We start from the raw sequence: 12451 nt of genomic DNA on the forward strand, positions 1-12451 counted from the left end.
GGTATGCTCAAGGGTGTTTAAGCAAAATATCACATGTTTATATTTTTGGAACCTAAATATCTGGTTGCCTCGCGCGAACATTTCATTCGCTATGGAAACTACAAACGGAACTCACATGTATGTTCGCTGTAGCGGGTTCCCAGCGCGACCTCATCTGACCAGAAACACCTTAACGGGCTGCAGAAAACAAATTCCATCGCGAGCCTGGATGTTTCTACATGACAAATTGGCATGCTCAACTAAAAAAAGAAAGGAAGCCTCCTGAACATTTATGTATTCCCTGGAACATTGAGATGTAATAAAGCTGCGTTGTTCTCTCAAAAAAAAAACTAAAAAAAGAAAATAAAAAAATACATAATAAAAAACTGGCACCTTTGAAAATGCCGAACAAAAAATACACATAATTTTATAATTTATAAAATGGCATGCTCTGAAAATGTGAAAATTGTCAAGCTACTTTATAAAACTGCCATCCTCTAGATATTTTTTTTTAATCTAGATAAGCCCCAATAAAAATTGCCATGCCATTAAAAAAAACCTCTCAACATTAAAAATGCTATCCTCCAATGGTAAAGTGCCATCCTCTGAATATTAAAGATTACATCCTGTTATTAATAAAAAAATGTCATGCGCTTAGTAATAAAAACTAGATGCCATTAAAAATAAAAATGACATCCTCTCAAATAATAAAAATGCCATCCTATTATTAATAAAAAAATGCTATGCATTTAGTAATAAAGCTTCCATGCCATTGAACCACCCTCTCAATAATAAATTGCCACCCTATTATTAATAAAAAATGCTATGCATTTAGTAATAAAGCTTCCATGCCATTGAAAAAAATTCCACCCTCTCAATAATAAATTGCCATCCTATTATTAATAAAAAATGCCATGCATTTAGTAATAAAGCTTCCATGCCATTGAAAAAATTCCACCCTCTCAATAATAAATTGCTATCCCTATTATTAATAAAATGCATGTTATTAATAATAAAACTGTCATGCACAGAAACGACTTGACTTGTGAACATTAGAAAATATATATTTAAATTTGCCATGTGACATAATTCCAAAATATTATAAAAACTACCTTGTTGATTTCTTTTAGGAAAAATGCCATGTACGTAAGCAAAAAAAAACATGATTTGCCATCTTGCAAAAAGAGGAGAGAAAAAAAGGAGGGACCAGAATTTGAAGTATGGTCTCCCAAGTAGAGGCTCACGTACCTAGCCAGTGCAGTGCGCAAGTAATGTTTTAATTGGTACACTGTTCACTAGCTTTTCTATTCACGGCGAACGCGTTAATAAATCTGAAATGCAACGAAACCCGGCGGGAGAGAGCGTGTTCGCCAGATTGGCTCCCGGCGAACGTTCGCCAGTTAGTTTTTCCGCTATATTTTCTTTAGGGAGCCATTTCTTTCCTCCTTCATATTCCTTATAAATGTTGGGGTTGGTGGCCAGTTTACACGTAGGCCCAACAACCTTCTATAAGCCCAACAACCTTTCATAAACAAATAAACTCTTCTTAACATGAGAAGAGATATATGCCATTGTGCTTTATTCACAGCGTGGGATCTAATACGAATAAACAAATGCACTACAACTTTAACATGAAACCAACACACTTGTAGAAGACACAAAAAATAGATGCAAAAAATGACCCCAACTCAAAATCATGATCTTGGTTTTAGTATCTCTTCACAACTAATTCTTCAATTTCATATCATAGCATAAGAGAGTGAACAAACTGTAATTCCAACGTGGCATTAGATCTTGTCCTCCTACCTGATCCACAACCTTGAGCAATTAGTTTACCAATGCCCATTCTCCTATGTTTTAAAATTTGAAATGTTATGTCACATTAAATTTTGCACGCCTCTTACATATTGTTGCACTTCTTTTATCGTGAATTGTACAACAGTCGCATGACATTAGCGTCTTTTGACCATCTCCTAAGTCGGTGGTCTAACTCCTTATCTTTCTTATGACTCTGTAGCAACTCATGGCCATTGTACTAGTATTACTGCTAAATGATGTACTAATCGTTTCTTTCCTACTTATAAATGTTGGAGTTGGAGGCGAGTCACATGTGGGCCCAACCTTCAATAAACAAATATAGTCCTCCCCACATGATGAATATCGACAATTCAAGAGAGATATAATAAGTAATTGTGCTTTATTCACACGTGGGACCTAACACAAATAAACAAATGTACTACTACTTTACAATAGACCAACACTCTTGCAGAAGTCACAAATAACAAATGCAAAAAAGACTCCAACTCAAAATGATGATCTTATTTTAGATTCTCTTCATAACTAGTTTTCCAAGTTACATATCATAGCATAGTAGAGCAAACAAGCTATAATTCAACGCGGTGATATACCTTGTTCCCCTAGCCGATTCAGAACCTTGAGCAATTAACTAACTAATGAGCATTCTTCTATGTTTTAAAGTTAAGAGTGTTGTTTCACTTTAAATCTTGCATGCCTCTTAGGTATATTTGCTCTTACTTTATCGTGAATCATGCAACAACCATAGGCACTATCGTCTTTTGACCATCTCCTAAGACTATGGCTAACTCCTCGTCTTTTCTATGACTCCGTAGCAACTCATGGTCATTGTCCTTGTATTATGGTTAAAGGATATAGAATCATTTGGGTTCTCTAAGCCCACTTTACATCTTTATTATTTTGTTTAATTGTGTGGTACAGAATCATGCATTTCGGCATACCAAGCCCTGGTATGCATACAAATTTGAATTTTGTCTCGTAATAATAGTTTAATGGGAAGAGTTGACCCGTGCCACTTTTGAAGTTGCATATCCCAGTTCTGCCACTCAAAATTGTGTATTTCAGTCTGTGTCATTAGCGCGTGTGAAGAAATTAGCTGCATGGTCCTGCACACCGTCTCCGTTTGTTGCTGTCAGTTTGCCGCCATCTTTGGGCTGTTTCCTCCTTTTTTAGGAGTTATCATTTCTTCTTTGCGGGATCAGCCGCATGTCATGTCAACCGCAACGACGACCAACGAGACGCCTTTAACCATGGCAGCCGCTGGGACGGACGGACGGGACGTCCATAATTTCAAATCTCCCGTTCTCACGCCACGTCGGCCTATGCATGCAGCTTTGCATTGAATCCCAGCGACATCCGCATCTACCATGACGGTCGCTCCCTGCCCTCGAGATTTCGGCCATCTATAATCATAAGAGCATGGTTAATAATGTTGGAATTTTACTAGTAGGTCTTTGACCCAAAGCTTAATTAAAATTTTAAAATTCTTTTGGCCCATTCATGCAGACATGTGATTGGAGTGAGTGAGACTAAAGTTTAGTTCTACCCCGGAAGTTGAGAGAGAGTTGCACCTCTTTATAAGGTGAACTCTTCTACCACTTGTATGAGCATGAGAAGAGGAGACCTACACGCGCGCTCCTCCTCCTCGCTCGCCTCGTCACGACGCGCCGCGGGTTGCGGGATTGAGCCAAGCCACTCGGATGTGGGGTTTACTCCCACGACCTACCCGGCCCGCATTATATAGTCAGGCAGACGTCTACCCTAGCCGCCGCCGCTTCGTATGGTTTCTCACCACCGTTTCAGATCATTGCGCCGCCAAGCAAGTCTTCTCCATCCCCCCTTCCGGCGTGCACCGCGAGAAGGGACAGCAGGCCTCCGGAACCCCGCCTCTCGTGATCCTGTACGAGAGAGGGGCGATCAGGTTTTTGGGGAGCGCACTCGCGCGACTGCTGGCAGCGACGACTTCGCTAACAACGACTTCTTCCCCGACCTCGGCAACCTCATCCTCGACGACATGGGCGACAACGTCAACGCCGGCGGTGCTGCACCCGCTGCACCGTATGTGATTCTATCTTTCCTGTTCGAGATCGTGGTAGAATTCATGTTTCTAGTATGTGCCCTAGATGTGATAAGTTCATCTGCTATGCTAGTTCGCATGATTAGTTTAATCTCTGCTGCTGTGGTCATGATTTATCTTCTGTTTATTCGGATTAAATCTCGTAGTAATTTGCTCATATTTCCAACAATCCAAAAACTTGATTATAGGCAATTTACTCCGAGTGGTTTTGCTGTGCATCTGAAGCCGCCTGCCTTTAAGGGGGCGCAATATAAGAGGTGGCGCACGAGAGCAGTCTACTGGTTTCAGACCATGGGCTGCTATGATGCCACCAAGGGCAAGCCTGAGGGCGATCTTAATCCAGCACAGCTGGAACCTTTTGAGAAGATCGATACCCTCTTTAAAGGCGCTCTTCTGAGTGTTCTTGATGACTCCATTGTGGATTCGTATATGTCGTTTGACAACGGCAAGGACATGTGGGCTGCGCTCGAGGCCAAGTTTGGTGCCTCGGACGCCGCCAGCGAGTTGTACGTCATGGAGCAATTCTATGAATACAAGATGACTGATGAGCGGCCTGTTGTACAATAGGCTCATGAGATACAGTCACTTGCAAAAGAACTTGAGTACTTCAAGTGTGTGTTGCCGGACAAATTTGTTGCCGGAGGCATCATTGCCAAGCTTCCACCTTCGTGGAGCAATTTTGCTACTTCCCTGAAACACAAGAGACAGGAGTTTTCCGTTGCGGATCTCATTGGTACTCTTGATGTTGAAGAGAAGGCGAGAGCAAAGGACACACGTGCTCGAGTTGCTGAGGGAGGTTCTAGTGCCCACATGGTACAGAAGAAGAACTCCCAGCCCAACAAGTTCAGAAACAATAAGAACAAAACTCAGGGCAAAGGCAAGTTTGATACAAAGAACAAGCCATCACATTCTACCAACTTCAAAAAGAATTCTCATAAGAAGGGGAAGGGACTTTGCCATGTCTACGGTGATCCTAATCACTGGGCTCCGAAGTGTCCTAACCGCTTTGAGGAGCGCGAACATGAGAAGAGCGGCAAGTCCGCTAATGTTGTCATCGGTGATACTGATATGAAGGAATCAGGGTACGGTATTTTTCCTACCATCCTTTCAGTATTTCAATCCCCTGATTGGTTAATTGACACCGGTGCCAATGTACATGTTTGTGCTGACGCCTCCATGTTTTCTTCTTACCAGGCAACAGGGACTTCACCCGTGCTGATGGGGAACGGGTCACATGCCATCGTTCGAGGTGTTGGTACGGTCGATCTGAAGTTTACTTCGGGGAAGACTGTGTGTCTGAAGAACGTTCATCATGCGCCGTCCATCAATAAAAATCTCGTTAGCGGTTCCCGTTTATGTCGAGATGGTTTTAAGTTGGTTTTCGAATTCAATAAAGTTGTAATTTCTAAGTGTGGACAATTTGTTGGAAAAGGCTATGAGTGCGGAGGCTTGTTCCTCCTATCTTTGTCAGATATTTGCACTAAAGTTATTAATAATGTTTGCCACAATAATGAGTCTGATATTTGGCATTCACGACTCTGTCATATTAACTTTGGTTGCATGACGCGGTTAGCCAATATGAATTTAATTCCGAAAATCTCTAATGTCAAAGGCTCCAAGTGCCAAGTATGTGTGCAAGCTAAGCAACCTCGCAAGTCCCATAAGACTACAGAGGCAAGAGACTTGGCGCCACTAGAGCTTATACATTCTGATCTTTGTGAGATGAATGGCGTGTTGACAAAAGGTGGAAAGAGATACTTCATGACGTTGATTGATGACTCCACTAGATATTGTTATGTGTATCTTCTGAAATCAAAAGATGAGGCTTTGACTTTCTTTAAAAACTATAAAGCTGAGGCAGAGAACCAACTTGATCGAAAAATTAAACGGCTTAGGTCCGATCGTGGTAGAGAGTATTTTTCCAATGAATTTGATCTGTTTTGTGCGGAACATGGTATAATCCATGAGAGGATGCCTCCCTACTCATCCCAGTCAAATGGGGTAGCCGAAAGAAAGAACCGAACTCTAACTGATATGGTTAACACCATGTTAGACACTTCAGGTCTATCCAAGGAATGGTGGGGGGAGGCGCTAATGACTGCGTGTCATGTCCTAAACCGAGTTCCCACAAAGCATAAGACCATGACTCCATTTGAGGAATGGGAAAGGAAAAGGTTGAAAATCTCTTACCTACGTACTTGGGGTTGTTTGGCGAAAGTGAATATACCAATTCCCAAGAAGCGCAAGCTTGGACCAAAAACCGTGGATTGTGTTCTTCTAGGCTATGCTTTTCATAGCATCGGCTATTGATTTTTGATAATAAAATCTGAGTTATCCGACATGCATGTTGGTATGATTATGGAATCAAATGATGCAACTTTCTTTGAGGACATATTTCCTATGAAGGATATGTCGAGTTCATCAAATCAGGAGATACCTACTCCATCTAGTGAGGAATTCACTGTAATTCCTGAACCCGCCATTGCGCTGGAACACGTTGAGAATCCTGTTGAGGGTAACAATGGAACTCCTGTGAGGAGTAAGAGACAGAGGACTGCAAAGTCTTTTGGTGATGATTTCATTGTGTACCTCGTGGATGACACACCTAGGACTATTTCAGAAGCCTATGCATCTCCTGATGCTGACTACTGGAAGGAAGCTGTACGTAGCGAGATGGATTCCATCTTAGCTAACGGTACCTAGGAGATCACTGACCGTCCTTATGGGTGCAAACCTGTAGGATGTAAGTGGGTGTTCAAGAAGAAGCTTAGACCTGATGGTACGATTGAAAAGTACAAGGCACGGCTTGTGGCCAAGGGTTATACCCAGAAAGAAGGTGAAGACTTCTTTGATACTTACTCACCCGTGGCTAGACTGACCACAATTCGGGTGCTACTATCACTGGCTGCCTCACATGGTCTTCTCGTTCATCAAATGGACGTTAAGACGGCTTTCCTCAATGGAGAGTTGAAGGAGGAAATTTACATGGATCAGCCAGATGGTTTTGTAGTACCTGGTCAGGAAGGAAAGGTGTGCAAGTTATTAAAGTCTTTATATGGCCTTAAACAAGCTCCTAAGGAGTGGCATGAGAAGTTCGAAAGAACATTAACTGCTGCCGGCTTTGTAGTAAACGATGGTGACAAGTGCGTGTACTATCGCTATGGTTGGGGCGAAGGAGTTATTCTTTGTCTGTATGTCGACGACATATTGATCTTTGGAACCAAACTTGATTTAATCAAGGAGGTTAAGGATTTCTTATCTCGCTGTTTTGAGATGAAGGATCTAGGAGTAGCTGATGTTATCTTAAACATCAAGCTGTTGAGAGATGAGAATGGTGGGATCACACTGCTTCAGTCTCATTATGTGGAAAAGGTCTTGAGTCGTTTTGGGTATAGCGACTGCACGCCTTCTCCAACTCCATATGATGCTAGCGTGTTGCTTCGAAAGAATCGACGGATTGCTAGAGATCAACTGAGGTATTCTCAGATTATTGGCTCGCTTATGTATTTGGCGAGTGCCACGAGGCCTGACATCTCTTTTGCTGTGAGCAAGCTGAGTCGGTTTGTGTCAAAACCGGGAGATGATCATTGGCATGCGCTTGAGAGAGTTATGCGCTATTTGAAAGGCACCGCGAGCTATGGGATTCACTACACCGGGTATCCAAGGGTACTGGAGGGTTATAGTGACTCAAACTGGATATCTGATGCTGATGAGATTAAGGCCACAAGTGGTTATGTTTTTACACTTGGTGGTGGCGCTGTTTCCTGGAAGTCTTGCAAGCAGACCATCTTAACGAGGTCAACTATGGAAGCAGAACTCACAGCATTAGACACTGCCACTGTTGAAGCAGAGTGGCTTCGTGAACTCTTGATGGACTTACCTATGGTTGAAAAACCAATACCCCCTATCCTGATGAACTGTGATAATCAAACTATGATTGTCAAGATAAACAGTTCTAAGGACAATATGAACTCCTCAAGGCATGTGAAGAGGAGACTAAAATCTGTCAGAAAATTGAGGAACTCCAGACTTATTACGTTGGATTATATCCAAACGTCGAAAAACTTGGCAGATCCCTTCACAAAGGGTCTATCACGTAATGTGATAGATAATGCATCGATGGAGATGGGTTTGAGACCCACTGCATGAGTTGTCCATAGTGGTAACCCACTCTATGTGATCGGAGATCCCGTGAAGTAGACGTGGGAGACAAGCTGTTGGTCAGCTGGGAGGAGAGTATCCCTATATTAATTATCCCACTCCGTGAAGTGTTGGGGAACGTAGCAGAAATTCAAAATTTTCCTACGTTTCACCAAGATCTATCTATGGAGAGACTAGCAACGAGGGGAAGGAGAGTGCATCTACATACCCTTGTAGATCGCTAAGCGGAAGCGTTCAAGAGAACGGGGTTGAAGGAGTCGTACTCGTCGTGATCCAAATCACCGATGACCAAGTGCCGAATGGACGGCACCTCCGCGTTCAACACACGTACAGCCCGACGATGTCTCCCACGCCTTGATCCAGCAAGGAGAGAGGGAGAGGTTGAGGAAGACTCCATCCAGCAGCAGCACAACGGCGTGGTGGTGATGGAGGAGCATGGCAATCCTGCAGGGCTTCGCCAAGCACCACGGGAGAGGAGAAGTACTTGGGAGAGGGGAGAGGGCTGCACCAGAACATTGGTATGGCTGCCCTCCCACCCCCCACATATATATAGGGGCAAGGGAGAGGGGGGGAGGCGCAGCCTTGGCCCTTCCTCCAAGGAAGGGTGCGGCTAGGAGGAGTCCCTCCTCCCCAAGGCACCTCGGAGGTGCCTTCCCCCTCTAGGACTCTTCCTTTCCCTTGATTCTTGGCGCATGGGCCTCTTGGGGCTGGTGCCCTTGGCCCATGTAGGCCAAGGCGCACCCCCTACAGCCCATGTGGCCCCCGGGGCAGGTGGCCCCACCCGGTGGACCCCCAGGACCCTTCCGGTGGTCCCGGTACAATACCGATGACCCCGAAACTTGTCCCGATGGCCGAAATAGGACTTCCCATATATAAATCTTTACCTCCGGACCATTCCGGAACTCCTCGTGACGTCCGGGATCTCATCCGGGACTCCGAACAACATTCGGTAACCACATACAAGCTTCCTTTATAACCCTAGCGTTATCGAACCTTAAGTGTGTAGACCCTACGGGTTCGGGAGACATGCAGAGATGACCGAGACGTTCTCCGGTCAATAACCAACAGCGGGATCTGGATACCCATGTTGGCTCCCACATGTTCCACGATGATCTCATCGGATGAACCACGATGTCAAGGACTTAATCAATCCCGTATACAATTCCCTTTGTCTATCGGTACGATACTTGCCCGAGATTCGATCGTCGGTATCCCGATACCTTGTTCAATCTCGTTACCGGCAAGTCTCTTTACTCGTTCCGTAACACATCATATCGTGATCAACTCCTTGATCACATTGTGCACATTATGATGATGTCCTACCGAGTGGGCCTAGAGATACCTCTCCGTCACACGGAGTGACAAATCCCAGTCTCGATTCGTGCCAACCCAACAGACACTTTCGGAGATACCCGTAGTGTACCTTTATAGCCACCCAGTTACGTTGTGACGTTTGGCACACCCAAAGCACTCCTACGGTATCCGGGAGTTGCACAATCTCATGGTCTAAGGAAATGATACTTGACATTAGAAAAGCTTTAGCATACGAACTACACGATCTAGTGCTATGCTTAGGATTGGGTCTTGTCCATCACATCATTCTCCTAATGATGTGATCCTGTTATCAACGACATCCAATGTCCATGGTCAGGAAACCATAACCATCTATTGATCAACGAGCTAGTCAACTAGAGGCTTACTAGGGACATGGTGTTGTCTATGTATCCACACATGTATCTAAGTTTCCTATCAATACAATTCTAGCATGGATAATAAACGATTATCATGAACAAGGAAATATAATAATAATCAATTTATTATTGCCTCTAGGGCATATTTCCAACAGTCTCCCACTTGCACTAGAGTCAATAATCCAGTTCACATCGATATGTGATTAATACTCAAGGTCACATCCCCATGTGACTAACACCCAAAGAGTTTACTAGAGTCAATAATCTAGTTCACATTTACCATGTGATTAACACTCGATGAGTTCTGGGTTTGATCATGTTATGCTTGTGAGAGAGGTTACAGTCAACGGGTCTGAACCTTTCAGATCCGTGTGTGCTTTACAAATCTCTATGTCATCTCTAGATGCAGCTACCACGTTCTATTTGGAGCTATTCCAAATAACTGTTCTACTATACGAATCCAGTTTACTACTCAGAATAATCTGGATTAGTGTCAAAGTTTGCATCGGCGTAACCCTTTATGACGAACTCTTTTACCACCTCCATAATCGAGAAAATTCCTTAGTCCACTAGTTACTAAGGATAACTTTGACCGCTGTCCTGTGATCCATTCTTGGATCACTCTTGTACCCCTTGACTGACTCATGGCAAGGCACACTTCAGGTGCGGTACACAGCATAGCATACTGTAGAGCCTACGTCTTAAGCATAGGGGACGACCTTCGTCCTTTCTCTCTATTCTGCCATGGTCGAGCTTTAAGTCTTAACTTCATACCTTACAACTCAGGCAAGAACTCCTTCTTTGACTGATCCATCTTGAACACCTTCAAGATCATGTCAAGGTATGTGCTCATTTGAAAGTTCCATTAAGCGTTTTGATCTATCCTTATAGATCTTGATGCTCAATGCTCAAGCAGCTTAATCCAGGCTTTCCATTGAAAACACTTTCCAAATAACCCTATATGCTTTCCAGAAATTCTACGTCATTTCTGATCAACAATATGTCAACAACATATACTCATCAGAAATTCTATAGCGCTCCCACTCACTTCTTCAGAAATACAAGTTTCTCATAAACTTTGTATACACCCAAAATCTTTGATCATCTCATCAAAGCATACATTCCAACTCCGAGATGCTTACTCCAGTCCTCAGAAGGATTGCTGGAGCTTTGCATACTTATTAGCATCTTTCAGGATCGACAAAACCTTCCGGTTGTATCACATACAACCTTTCCTCAAGAAAATCGTCGAGGAAACAATGTTTTGACATCCTATCTGCAAGATTTCATAAATAACGCAGTAATCGCTAATATAATTCCAACAGACTCTTAGCATCGCTACGAGTGAGAAAGTCTCACCGTAGTCAACTCCTTGAACTTGTCGGAAAACATCTTAACGACAAGTCGAGCTTTCTTAATGGTGATACTTACCATCATTGTCCGTCTTCCTTTTAAAATCCATCTGTACTCAACAGCCTTACGACCATTGAGCTGTTCCGCCAAAGTCTACACTTTGTTTTCATACATGGATCCTCTCTCGGATTTTATGGCCTCGAGCCATTTATCGGAATCCGGGCTCACCATCGCTTCTCCATGGCTCGTAGGTTCATTGTTGTCTAGCAACATGACTTCCAAGACAGGATTACGTACCACTCTGAAGTAGTACGCATCCTTGTCATCCTACGAGGTTTGGGAGTGACTTGATCCGAAGTCTCATGATCAATATCATAAGCTTCCACTTCAATTGGTGTAGGTGCCACAGGAACAACTCTTTGTGCCCTGCTATACACTAGTTGAAGTGACGGTTCAATAACCTCATCAAGTCTCCACCATCCTCCCACTCAATTCCTTCGAGAGAAACTTTTTCTCGAGAAAGGACCCGATTCTAGAAACATTCCCTTATTGCTTTCGGATCTGAGACAGGAGGTATACCCAACTGTTTTGGGTGTCCTATGAAGATGCATTTATCCGCTTTGGGTTCAAGCTTATCAGCCTGAAACTTTTTCACATAAGCATCGCAGCCCCAAACCTTTTAAAAAATGACATCTTAGGTTTCTCTAAACCATAGTTCATACGGTGTCATCTCATCGGAATTACGTGGTGCCCTATTTTAAATGAATGTGGTTGTCTCTAATGCCTAACCCATAAACTATTGTGGTAATTCGATAAGAGACATCATGGTATGCATCGTATCCAATAGGGTGCAGTTATGATGTTCGGACACACCATCACACTATGGGTGTTCCAGGCTGTATTAGTTGTGAAACAATTTTCACAATGTCTTAATTCTGTGCCAAACTCGTAATTCAGATATTCATCTCTATGATCATATCATAGATACTTTATCCTCTTGTCACGACGATCTTTCAACTTCACCCTGAAATTACTTGAACCTTTCAATAATTCAGACTCGTGATTCATCAAGTAAATATACTCAACATCTACTCAAATCATCTGTGAAGTAAGAACATAACGATATCCACCACACGCCTCAGCACTCATTGGACTGCACACATCAAAATGTATTACTTCCAACAAGTTGCTTTCTAGTTCCATTTTACTGAAACCGAGGCTTTCAGTCATCTTGCCCATGTGGTATGATTTGCATGTCTCAAGTATTCAAAATCAAGTGAGTCCAAACGGTCCATTTGCATGGAGTTTCTTCATGCATATACACTAATAGACATGGTTCGCATGTCTCAAACTTTTCAAAAATGAGTGAGTCCAA

The sequence above is a fragment of the Triticum urartu genome, chromosome 2A (genome assembly GCF_056163025.1).
Source record: "Triticum urartu cultivar PI428250 chromosome 2A, HENAU_Tu73, whole genome shotgun sequence".
NCBI lineage: Eukaryota > Viridiplantae > Streptophyta > Magnoliopsida > Poales > Poaceae > Triticum > Triticum urartu.